We start from the raw sequence: 12,764 nt of genomic DNA, 5'->3' as shown, positions 1-12,764 counted from the left end.
AAAGGACAGATATCCATGACCACAATAGCAACTCTCGCCTTATTACCAATTTTAAGGGTTACCTCCTTAGCCCTCTACCCTCCCATAAACTCTATATAAAAATACTAGAGTCTAAAACTCGATTGGAAGAAGAGGAAATTGTAAGGATAGTATTGAGCAATTTTGACATGCCAACTCAAGATGTATCCATATTTCTTTAGGCTCTCTAAGTATTTACTTTTGAACTCTTTCAAGGTTCCTCAGCTGCCAATATTTTGATCAATTCAGATAAGATGCCAATAGTGTCATTCATATGGTAGTTTACCATAAACTATCCATATAAACTAAAAAGTGATCACAGGATCAAATCTACAAGTAATTTCTTGTGCAAGGTCATGTCGAACCTTTTAAGCTCCTTAATATCCTTGATCATTATCAAATAATGATCATAGACTGACTGCCCACTGTGCATCTTATATACTGTACGACTCTGATCACCTCATAACACTTGTAGATGAATCAATGTGTCGTTGGCAGTAAACATATGCTCATGCATACGTTGAAGTTTATCTAACATGGACTTCAACATATAGCACCTATCTTTATTGTCATTGTCCATCCACTCGTCAAGTATAGCTCGTTGACTTTGGGTTGGACAGGTTGTTAATATCAGAATAACATGGTAGAGAATATTACTTAATTTTTTTTAAAATTAAAAATAATTCTTAAGTTTGTGAGCCAATATATATAATTGGTTTCAGTTAAACAATTGATATCTAGTATTTGAGCTAGAGGGTTGGAAGCTTGACATAATAAATATCAGAGAGCAAAAATTTTAATTGGATATTTGTACTTATTTTATAATTTGCTCTAAAAATTTTTAGATGCAAAAAGACTCCCATTATTTTATCGGATCTCCCATACTCTTCGGATGGAGAAATGAAAATCCTAAGGCGACAACTGAATTTTTAGTGGGTGTTGTGATCCCACCGATGTCGTGCACCTCACCTAACAGTTATTGGTAACATGAACACTAATGCATGGATAACTCATTGCTCAGATGCTCCTCTAAGCATGTTGCAGTGACTTGGTCTCTAAGTCATGTGGGTTCACCTAATAATTATTGCCCATATTTTTTAGTTAAGTCAGACCCACCATTCACAAGCAGGTGCAAAGTCATCATTGGGTCCCTCACCTAACAGTTATTGGGTCCAACTCCATCTTTATCCTGGAGCAACTCTGTGCTAATAGAGTGGTTACGTGTTCCCAATGCAACTGAACTACTGTAACCAGCTGAGAACAATCAGTACCGGTAGCATGTCCGTACATCTACAACAATGGAAGACTATTGGACTTAATATTTATGGAGAGATTTGGGTTTAGGTCTCATTGTAATCAGTCATCACATGACTAATCTAATTGGCATGGGCTAAATCAAACCGCTAAGCAATCATATTTGAGACTCAATCTTCTAAATTGATCAGATAAGCAAAGATTGGTGGGGTCCCCCCGTTGCTTTTCTTAGACACTAATTGGTTAATTGATCCACATATATTAGCTTAGGTGACTAATCTAATTGGCATGGGCTAAATCAAACCGCTAAGCAACCATATTTGAGACTCAATCTTTCAAATTTGATCAGATAAGCGAAGATTGGTGGGGTCCCCCCGTTGCTTTTCTTAGACACCAATTGGTTAATTGATCCAAATATATTAGCTTAGGTGAATCAGATTCGAGCCATAGAGCTGAATTAGGTCCTCAGATTAATCAATTCTACATATGGGTGTCAATCGATTCAATCAACAATAATTATATGATCTTAAGCTCTATTAACCTCATCCTAATCAACACTTAACTCAATTTGATCAATTGCTAAATCGATTTAGATCCAATATGATCATATCAAAAATTCTAGATATAATCTAATTACATGACCTAATTTGATCTACCCATGACCAATCCCTCGTGCAGAAACACTAATTTCAGATCTCAAATCAAAATTTTTAGATCTAAATTCTTTATATGAAAAGTATGTTTTGGTCTTGAAATAATTTTTAGATCATACATACAAACATATATCATATACATGAATAAGTTTAGATTATAAAAATAAATTTCAATCCTAAACATGCTTTCATATATCATATATATAGATCAAAATAGATCTCGAAACTCTTTTCAAATCTAAACAATAAAACATATATTACATATATGATGAAAAAATCAGATCTAAAATTTTATTTTAATTAAAAATTTTATTATCATTTTAGGATAATCATACACCATAACAAGTTATGCCAGGATAACTTTATGTCAGAATGACATCAAAAACTTTTAGATTTAAAATTTTTCTCTGTAGATTTCAGATTTAAATCCTAATCTTATGCATATGACATGGCTCTAATACCACTATTGGAGTTTTATCATTTCATGCATGCAAAAAATTTTCAAAATAAGTATGCAGCAAATTTAAAAATTTCAGATTAAATCTAATTTAATCTAAGCATGCATAAGATCAAATCTTAAAATCATAAACATGAACTACATATGTGAGATAGGATTCAGATATAGAAATTAAATAGAAAAAAATAAATAAACTTTATATCTTAACGCTGATCGATCTACACCGTGAACTGATGATCGTGGATGTCTTCCGAAAATCTCTTGAAGCTGCACAAGCATCCGACCTTTATGGGTATCTATACGAGATTTTGATCTAATCAGAAGCTTCTTGATTTCATCGGGGTGCTTGTTCCCTTGCAAAGATCATATCTTAATGGTTGAAAAAAAAAATTTCTTAAGATACTCTTAGAGAAGAAGAAGAGCATAGAAAGATGATGATCTCTACACTAGAGATTATGAGAAGAACCCTTTCTTCTCTTTTCTTCTAAAAATACATGCACCAAATCTCTATGCTAGAGATGTAAGAATTTTTGTCCAATTTTTGGACAAAGAGGAGAGGAAGAACCATGTCCAAACTAGATAAAAGAGGAAGATATGGTCCTAACAACCAACCTTTGGTTGTTGGTAAGAAAGAAGGGATAGAAGCAACCACCTTACCTCACGCCCTTCACATCCATGCCGCACCCTCTCCCTAGGATTTTTCCATGCACCCCTAGCTCTGATTTTGGCATCCTAAATCTGATCACAATCAGCCATCAAACGTCCCATATGATGCATGGTTTAAATAGGAAGAAGAGATAATGTTTTGGTAGGAGATAAGAGTCCAAACTCCCTTGGACTCTAGCCTTTTTATGCCACCCACCCTACCAGATTTTTGTGCCCACCCATCTCACAGAGAGAAGGGATTTAACATGAATTCTTACATTCTAAAAAGAGAAAAAGGATGTGGGATATTTGTGGCATCCAAATCTGGTTGGGCGTGGGGTTGTTATGTGGCTCATGGAGAGGAGAGTTTAATCCACATGGGACTCCTCTTTAGATAGCTGATTTAAATCAATTTAAACTCTAACCAATGTTAATCATATTAAAAATTGATTAAATCTAAATAGATTGAAATTCAAATCTGATTAGGAGCTTAAATTATTTAGATTAGATGTCACCTAATTAGAGAAGGAGTCCTAGTCCTTTTGGACTCTCTCTTGGAGCTTGAGTCAAATCCAATTTAATCCTAATCTAATTAGGATTTAGCATACCCATGAAGAAGAGAATTTTTAATCCAAATAGAAACTCAAATACTCTTAATTAGATTCTATTCTAGCTAGAAATTAAGTCAAACTCAAATTCTAATCAAACAAGAAATTATTTTTTCATGCAATTTGATTATCTCATAATCTGATTAGGCTTGATCAAATTAAACCTATGTCAAGTCAAATTAAATCTAATTTAATTAGACTTGATGCAAGTCCCATTACTCAATTAAATTAAGTCAATTAGCAATCTAATTGCTAATTAATCCTTCTATAACTTATTAACTCTTTAGCGAGTTACTTAATTGTAATTTTTGCTTTGGATTAATCATCAATCAAATTGATAATCAAATCCTATTACGATTTATAATTATAATTCAATCATCTGATCAGTCAAAAATTTCTTTGTGTGTGATCCCATAGGTTCTATTCTGTCTGGTACTAAGGTATATTATGATCTCTATCATAATATCATCAAAACTCGTTTCAATGGATTGGAACCATTCCAACTCTGCCCATCAAGGATCATCGATCATCAAGATGATATTTGTGGATCTCACAATCCACCAGTGACCCCTAGTAGTATGTAGTGATAACCCAACAGAATAAAAGAAAATGAACCTCTAGGTGCAATTAACGTATGATATAGTCCCTCTATCATGAGTCCCAACCAGATGACAGATCATGGATAAATCATCAAACATCATCATTGGTCATATGATAAATTCAATCAGCTCGAGTTCTTGTATGATTCTTATGAAAACTCTTTTCTATCAATCATACTGCTATGGCCATAGACTTAAGGACTCAACTTCTTAAATCCCATAGAACTACTCTCTTCTATCAGAGTCGATAGATTCTATCTAAGTGCATATCCTACTCCTATAGTGAACCAACTATCGTCAACATCCACTACAAAGACTCACTGAGTCAATATTTATGTGTAGTCAAACTCCAGCAATCTCACTACGAGCAGCTGTAGCACCGCAGGTCAAAGGATCAGTCACACCACTGCAGCATCGAGAAAGTCACTAACGAGTGAGCAGACATCTATGTGACTTCTCATGTTGGTCACGCTCAGTACTAATTATTCTCTAACAATCACCTGCTCTCTCACTCCAGTGTCACTACACCGCAGACTCTAAACTCATCTATCCGAAGGAAGTGATCCGTGTACTGATCTATCTGGATCAATCATCATCTCCATAATGATCCTATGATTAGAAGCAATTTAGGAATTAACCATCAATGACATATGCCTCAAATTTTTAACTCTTTGAGAATATGTGTCATTATCTTGTTAATCCTTGGATGATTTATGGACACAAGAAACATGAATGGTAATATAAATACCCATTAAGTATAAAATCATATTCTAGTAATATGATATACGTCGGTCAAGATTGGTTTCTAGGACATACATCCAACAATCACCTAACAAACAAGATCTTTTAAATCAGATGGTTATCAATGATCTAACAAACTCTATCAATGACCAAACAAACTCCTTTATATAAAGAGGAGAAGGAGACTCTCCAAAGGCAAGTAAAAAACTAGATTTTGGAGGCAAAAACTCTACTAAAACTCTGATCTTCCAGTTCCTCCACTGAAAGAAACTCAAATCCTCCCACTCTTTGCACTCCACATTATTCTTTTTACTCTCTACTTTTTATTCTACTATCTGTTCTCGATTGCTGACTGACTTAACTATTGGAGGCTCCTAAACTAGAGGATCACCTCTTTGATTTATGGACTTCTTTGTAGGTACATTGGTGAACTTCATCATATTCATCTCACCACTAACTCTAGATCGATTCTGAACCAATCTCACCAATTCCACTGAGCATCGCAGCAAAATATTGGCGTTAGAAGGAGGGAGGCTGCCCAAATTTTTACTGCAAAATGGTGAAAATGAGAGCACAGGACAACTCCTTACCCTCGCCATCTTCTTTTAGAGGCATATTGAAAGCTACTCAACCACCAGTTATAGTTGATTCTCAACAATTTGCTCTCTTGCTTTAGCAAGTTCAAACATTTACTACCACAGTGCAGCAACTTCAATGTACCACGAAATAGCAACACGAAGCAACCCCTCTCGAAGTTATGTCCAAGCATAGCCAACAACTGATTCGTCAAGATTATCATCCTAGTCAGATTGGTGAATCTTCTGAAGGGGAGTTTGTTCCTAATGGGGGAAACCCACATTGGAAAGGAGATCTTGAACAGAAGATTCAAGATCTTGAGAAGTGATTGATAGAAGTACAAGTTGGAAATCATTCCCAGAATAGGGAAGAGAATTTTAATTTATGATCCCTTTTTTCTCAAGAAATTTTGAATGAACCAGTTCCTTCCAAGTTCAAGATGCCATCAATGAACTCATTTGATGATTCCATTGATCCGTTGGATCACTTGAAGAGTTATAGAGCCCTCATGATGTTGCAAAGGGCATCTGATGCCCTACTATGCATTGTTTTCTCTATTACTCTCAAGAAGTCAGCAAGGGTATTATTTGCTAGACTCCAACTAAAATTAATTTCTTCTTTTGAACACATATTTCGATAATAACCAACCTCATCTGAAAAATATAAATCATCTTTTCTCCATTCAGTAACAAGATGGTGAATCCCTCCATGAGTACATGGCACATTTTTACGTGGCTTGCTTGAAGTTAGAAACTTCAATAAGTCCATCGCTATGTCTGTTTCAAAGAGAGGACTTAGAAGAGACCGCTTGATCTTCTCCCTTAATAAAATTTTTCTGAACAATTATGATGAAATGCTAGTTCAAGTTCGAAGATATACCCAGGTTGAACAAGAAGAAGAAAATATCAATCGATAGGCAAAAAAGGAAAAAAATGAAAAGAAGCAACCTCGTGATGAAGATCATAGAGCTCAACAAGAGGATCATTCTAACCGACCTCAGAAGAACTCAAGGTCTAAAAGAATTATGCCCTACAAGTCAATCGCATGTGGGGTGCGATGGGATATTTTTCTATATTTTATCTTTCAAACTCATGTACTTGACATTGTTAGTTAATAAAATAAAATTTTTGATTCATTATATGCGGCATCTTATTATTATTTTAAGATTATAATAAATTCCATAGGTCTGATAATGATTTTAGGATCGTGATGAGATCACACCAGGAAAATCTAAATCTATAATAATCCTGATCTAAAATATTTTCAGTCATTGATTCTAAGTCGGAGATCAATGATACCGATAAGACTGGGACATCCTATATATACTCAGTGATGAAGGTGGTTGATCTTACAATCACTTGTATGGAGACACTAATACAAGGATGTGGGTGCTCATTAGAGAATGAGTTCACTGAATTGATCTATGAGAGAATATCTGATGAAGTCTTATTTATGTATCAGTTGATTGTTCTCTAGTGAGAGTTGTGCAAATAATCATTTGATCAGAGATCACCATGGTACCTTGTATACATGAATCTATGTTTTGGTTCACTTCCTAACTTAGTTCTTTGATCTTTATGTGGGGTGTTCTGGATGTGGTGAAGTGTGCATAGAGATTGTGAGTGGTCAATAAGGGATTGGTCACTCCTAATAAGGGGAGCAAACATCCCATGTGATCACATAGGTTGATGATTCTGAAAGTCTTTGGCCAAAGCAGGATGATAATTAGAAATTTTTTTTTAATATATCATTATTTAAATTATCACCTTCTGATCGAGATATATTTAGATAAGCAATTGGGCTTGACATGATTTTATGTCCATAGCTCATCTAGGGTGTTGTTTGACTGAAGGATTGAATTGCACAGTAATTTACCACTAAAAGATATTTTGATAATTTCTATCAAATTTCATCTCTTTTGGATAGTGATGACATATTACTAGATGTTAATCTTAACTTGTGGACTCATAAAAATTAAAAGAGTTTAATTTAAAAATTAATTAGGAAGAGTCCTAGTTAATTAGGGCACTTGGACTGACCTAGTCTAATCGAATTAGGATTTAATCAAGAGCCTGAGTCCACTACTGACTAGATTTAAAATTTAATGGATCACACACTTTGAGATTTAATTTTAATCTAATTTAATTAGAATTTATTATAAATTTTAGGGATTAATTTGATATGTTAGCATATTGTATTAACCCAAGTTTCCAATTAGGTTAAATTCAAAGTGTTTGAGCTAAACCAAACCTATTGCCTTTGATCTGATTGGATTAGATCTATTTTAATTGGATTCCTACCTAAACTTAAAAGTATTTCAAGTGTGGAAGAACTCCTCCATGCCACCCCAATATCCATGCCAAAATTAATGCCGCCTACCCTCTTTTATGCATTAAAGAAGATGGAGAGCCCTTCTTCTTTAAGACTCTCAACAATCTCTTCAGTTTTCACTATTTCCTTAATTATCACAAGCTAGAATTAAATGTGAAAATTATGACACATAGAAGAGGAAGAGTCCTTTTGTGTGAAGCCTCTTTTGTGCCACTTAATTTATTTGAGTATTTATTTCTCTATGTAAGGAAGTGGAGTGCCAAAAGTTGGCGCCCCTTGGAACTCCTTGTCGTCTCTTCTTTCCTATTTAAATGGGATGCCACCTATGGGATAGCGACAGAGATATTCTGAGGTTTTGGCATGTGATAAGTGAGTAAAAAGCCAAAAAAAATCAAAAAAAAAGATAAGAAAAAGAGAAGAAAAAAAAATAGAAAGAAGAGAGGTGAAAAGAGAAAAAAAAGGCAAGTGTGGTGTGCTTGTCCTAGGGTTTGATTTTTTCATGTGTTGGAGTACAAAATTAAATTTTATATTATAAAATTTTTAGAAAAAATTCTCTTGGCATGATCTTAATGGAGGAATCAAAGGCAAAAGTGTGTTGGTGCGATCGTTCTTCGAGAAAAAAGCTGATAGTGCTCTTGTAAAGAAAAGGCTGCAGCGGGGCATCGGTTGGAAAGGATCTTGATCATCTTTCATGTGGAACACCATTGGAGGACTTCTATTTTAGAGTCTCATATAAATCACCTTCTTATCATATTACTCATTTCAACAAGTATAAGTTTCTAACTCTTTGCATGCTTGGTTTTGATTTGTTCGACATCTACAAGGTGATTTTAGAGTTTGAGTTTCAATTTGATGATTTTAATTGTTAAAGCTTTTATATTCATATTAATTTTTTTTAAAATTTATATTTTGCTATATGATCGAAACTCAACAGTGGTATCAGAACCATCTTTGTTAGATTCGATCAAACTAGTGCCAAAGTTATAATAATAGATTTGATCTGATTCATATTTTGCCAAAATGTTGTATCAATTTCTAGCATCAGTCTTAAAAATTAAAAATTATTTTTGACATTATTTGAACCATAAATTTAAATTTTAGTTATTAAATTTAGAATTTACAATAATATGAAATTTAATGGTTCATGATTGTTTGGTGCTTAAATCATTTTGATTAAGGGTGTATTGTATTGCATGCCTAATTTGATTCGAGTTTTTTGTATATTAACTGAACTTGTTATATGTTAAGTCATTAGTACACCCTTTTGTGATTATTGTAATCATTTTTGGCATAATAATATGAATGATATTATAACTTGAAAAAGCATGTTGGATATCATGATTTGTATGTTATATATTATGTAGAAGATAGGATGTGCTGAGACCAGTCCAAGAACCTCTATAAAAATCAAATTAAGTTGTAGTGTCAGGCTTCACTTGCAAATCAAATATCGAATTCATTTGATCAATTGATATCTAGGTAAATGTTAAAGATGATTTTCTAATTAGATCTGTATGCTGGCCTGGCCAACTATATTGGTGTCTAAGAAAAGCTACAGAGGGCCTCCCACCTACTTACCTGGTCAATTCGGTCTTATTAAGTTTTGGACTTAGATTGATTAGTGATATAGACACTATAAAGGCTTTCCTTCGTGCTTAGTCAATAGAGTATATCAAAATTTTAGTAAACTTATTGTGCTATCCATAAGATTTACTATAGAAATTGATGTGATGTTGACTAAATACATACAGATGCCTATGGCATATTTAAATAGTATTGCCTTGTTGTGCTATCTACAAAAGCAGCATTATTTGAGTATGATCATATAGGAATGAAGGGTTAACTTAACTAGAACACTATAGTTTATTGTGCTATCCATAAAACTATAAGTGATCTAGAGGCAAGAAAAAAATATTAAGAATTGTATGAAATACAATTGGTAAAGAGTTACCTACTCTTGAACTCATGAATGCTTGTTGTGCTATCCACAAGGTGTTTGTGAGGAATAGAGATCTTAATCCCACTTAGAAACATAATGATGTTTCTCATTTTTCATACTTGAGGGCTATGAAATTTGTTAAAATAGAGAAAGACACAATTAGACAAAAGTCCTAATCTAGTTGTGCATGTCATCATGAGTTGTCTTATATAGTGCTCTTGTTATTATAGATTAACTGCATAAATGGCATCTTCACCATCACTTCGAGGCATACTAGATGTAAACAAATTGACCGAATCAAATTATGTAGACTGATTGAGAAATTTGAGAATAGTTCTCATACAGGAGAAAGTCTCCTATATACTGAATTCATCTGCATCCGATACGATCGGAGAAGATGCATCTGAGGAAGAAAGAGCCACGTATAAAATATAGAAGGATGGCGGTGTGACTGTCAAATGTATCATACTTGTCTTAATGAACAATGAGTTTCAAAGGCAGCATGAAGGCATGAATGTTCCTTCTATACTCCTTAATCTAAAGGAGTTATATGGAGAACAAAGTCGAACTGCTAGATATGAGATATTTAAGTAGTTCTTTCATGTCAGAATGACTGAAGATATGTTTGTACAAACTCATGTCCTTAAGATGCTTGATCTGATCACTCATCTAGGACAATTAGATTTCGCTATAGATGGTGAGCTTAGTCAGGATTTGATCCTACAATCATTTTTTGATTCTTTCTCATAGTTTATCATTAACTACCATATGAATATTCAGGTAGGCTACTGAATATTAGCCTACCTGAACTGCTGAACATACTTGAAACAGCAGAGAGCCATTTCAAAGGTGAAAAGGCTCCAATTCTTTTTGTAGATAAGATCTTCAAAAAGAAAAATAAGAAGAATTCTAAGAAAAAGATGAATCCTAAAGCTAGCATCTTGAAGAAGAAGGCGAAGAAGGTCTTCGCCAAAGGTACTTGCTACCATTATAGCAAGGACAGGCACTGGAAGAGGAATTGCAAGGAATACCATACAACTGTGAAATATAAGGAAGCAAATATGGCTAAAAGTTTGAATATGATACAAACAAACTTATCATTAAGTACTTCAACTTCAGATTCTTAGGTATTGGATACTGCTTGTGGCTTACACCTTTGCAAATCATTGCAGGATCTGTAGAAAATAAGAAGTCTAAATGAAGATGACTTCATGTTGTTTGGTGCTAGTAGAGAGTCCATTCAGGCCGAATCTATTGGAATTAAGGTGTTGAAGTTGCCTACGGATAAAGTTTTGAAACTAAAGATCTGTTATTATATTTTAAAAATTATTAGAAATATTATTTCTATACCATTATTGTTAGAACAAAATTCTAAAATAAAAATTAAGAATAATAATTATTCTATTTATTTTTTTAATAAATTTTATAAAAATATTTATATTAATAATGATCTTTTATTCTTATCACTTAATGATAATATATTTCATATTGATAATGTGAAAGAAAAGAAGAGAAAAGATGTGAATGTCACATACCTTTGGCACTGCCGACTTGATTATATAAATAAGTCAAGAATTAATAAGTTATATAAAGATAAATTCTTTGATCCTTATGATTTTGAATCATATGAAACTTGTGAATCTTATCTCATGGGTAAGATGACCAAGATTCTATTTGCTGGATATGGAGAAAGGATGAGTAATATAAAATCTTATACATACTGATGTTTGTATATCAACTCAAGCTAGAGATGGATACTCCTACTTCATCATATTTACTGATGATAAGTCAAGATTTGGATATGTGTATTTAATGAAATACAAATTTGAAGCCTTTGACAAGTTTAAAGAGTATCAAAGAATGGTTGAGAAATAAACTAATAAAAATATTAAAGCTCTTCGATCTGATCAAGGAGGAGAATACTTAACTAGTGAGTTTCTCAATCATTTAAAATAAAATGGTATTCTCTCTCAGTGGATACCTCCTTATACTCTACAATTAAATGGTATTGCGAAAAAAAAAGAATCGTACCTTATTAGAAATGGTGCGGTCCCTGATGTGTTTCATGGATCTTTCAATCTTCTTTTGGGGATTTGCTTTTGAGACCGCAGCATATGTTTTGAGCAAAGTACCGTCAAAATCTATCTCTAGCACTCCATATAGGATATGGAAAGGGAAGAGGCCTAGTCTTAAATACCTTAAGATTTGGGATTGCCCTGTTTATATGAAAAATGTTGATGGACAAAAGTTTAGTGCTAGATCAGATAACTGTAGGTTTGTAGGTTATCCCAAAGAGAGTATAGGATACTACTTCTATCATCCTACTCAATAAAAGATGTTTGTTGGTAGGCATGCCATTTTCTTAGAGAAAGAGTTCATCCAAGAAGGGAGCAGTGGGAGAATAGTTGAACTTGAAGAAGTTCTAGACCTACAGTCTATCCAAAATTAGCATGTGGAGAATTCATAAGCTGACACTCAACCAAAAGTGTCCATTGTTAAGGCACAGCCACAACCACACCTGCTGTCCAAAGGTCAAGTAGAGTGCGTAATGTACCATTCAGGTACGAATTTATCATTGAGAATGACAATACATCCCATATCATTGAGAATGATGATCTTATGACCTATTCAGAAGCAGTCATGAGCAGTGACTTTGACAAACTGCTTAAAGTCATGAAATCCAAAATGGACTCTATATATACCAACCAAGTTTGGACTTTGGTTGATGCGCCTGAGGGTGTGTCCCTGATAGGCTGCAAATGGATCTTCAAGAAGAAGATTGGAACAGATGGCCAGGTAAAGACCTATAAGGTCAGGCTGGTGGCAAAAGATTTCAGACAAAAATAAAGTATTGATTGTGAAGAAACCTTTTTCATTTGTAGCCATGCTCAAGTCTATTCGGATTATGCTTGCTATTGCTGCATATCATGACTATGAGATCTG

The sequence above is a fragment of the Elaeis guineensis genome, chromosome 13 (genome assembly GCF_000442705.2).
Source record: "Elaeis guineensis isolate ETL-2024a chromosome 13, EG11, whole genome shotgun sequence".
Lineage (NCBI taxonomy): Eukaryota > Viridiplantae > Streptophyta > Magnoliopsida > Arecales > Arecaceae > Elaeis > Elaeis guineensis.
The sequence above is the reverse complement of the archived record's forward strand: the minus strand, read 5'-3'. Positions refer to the sequence as shown.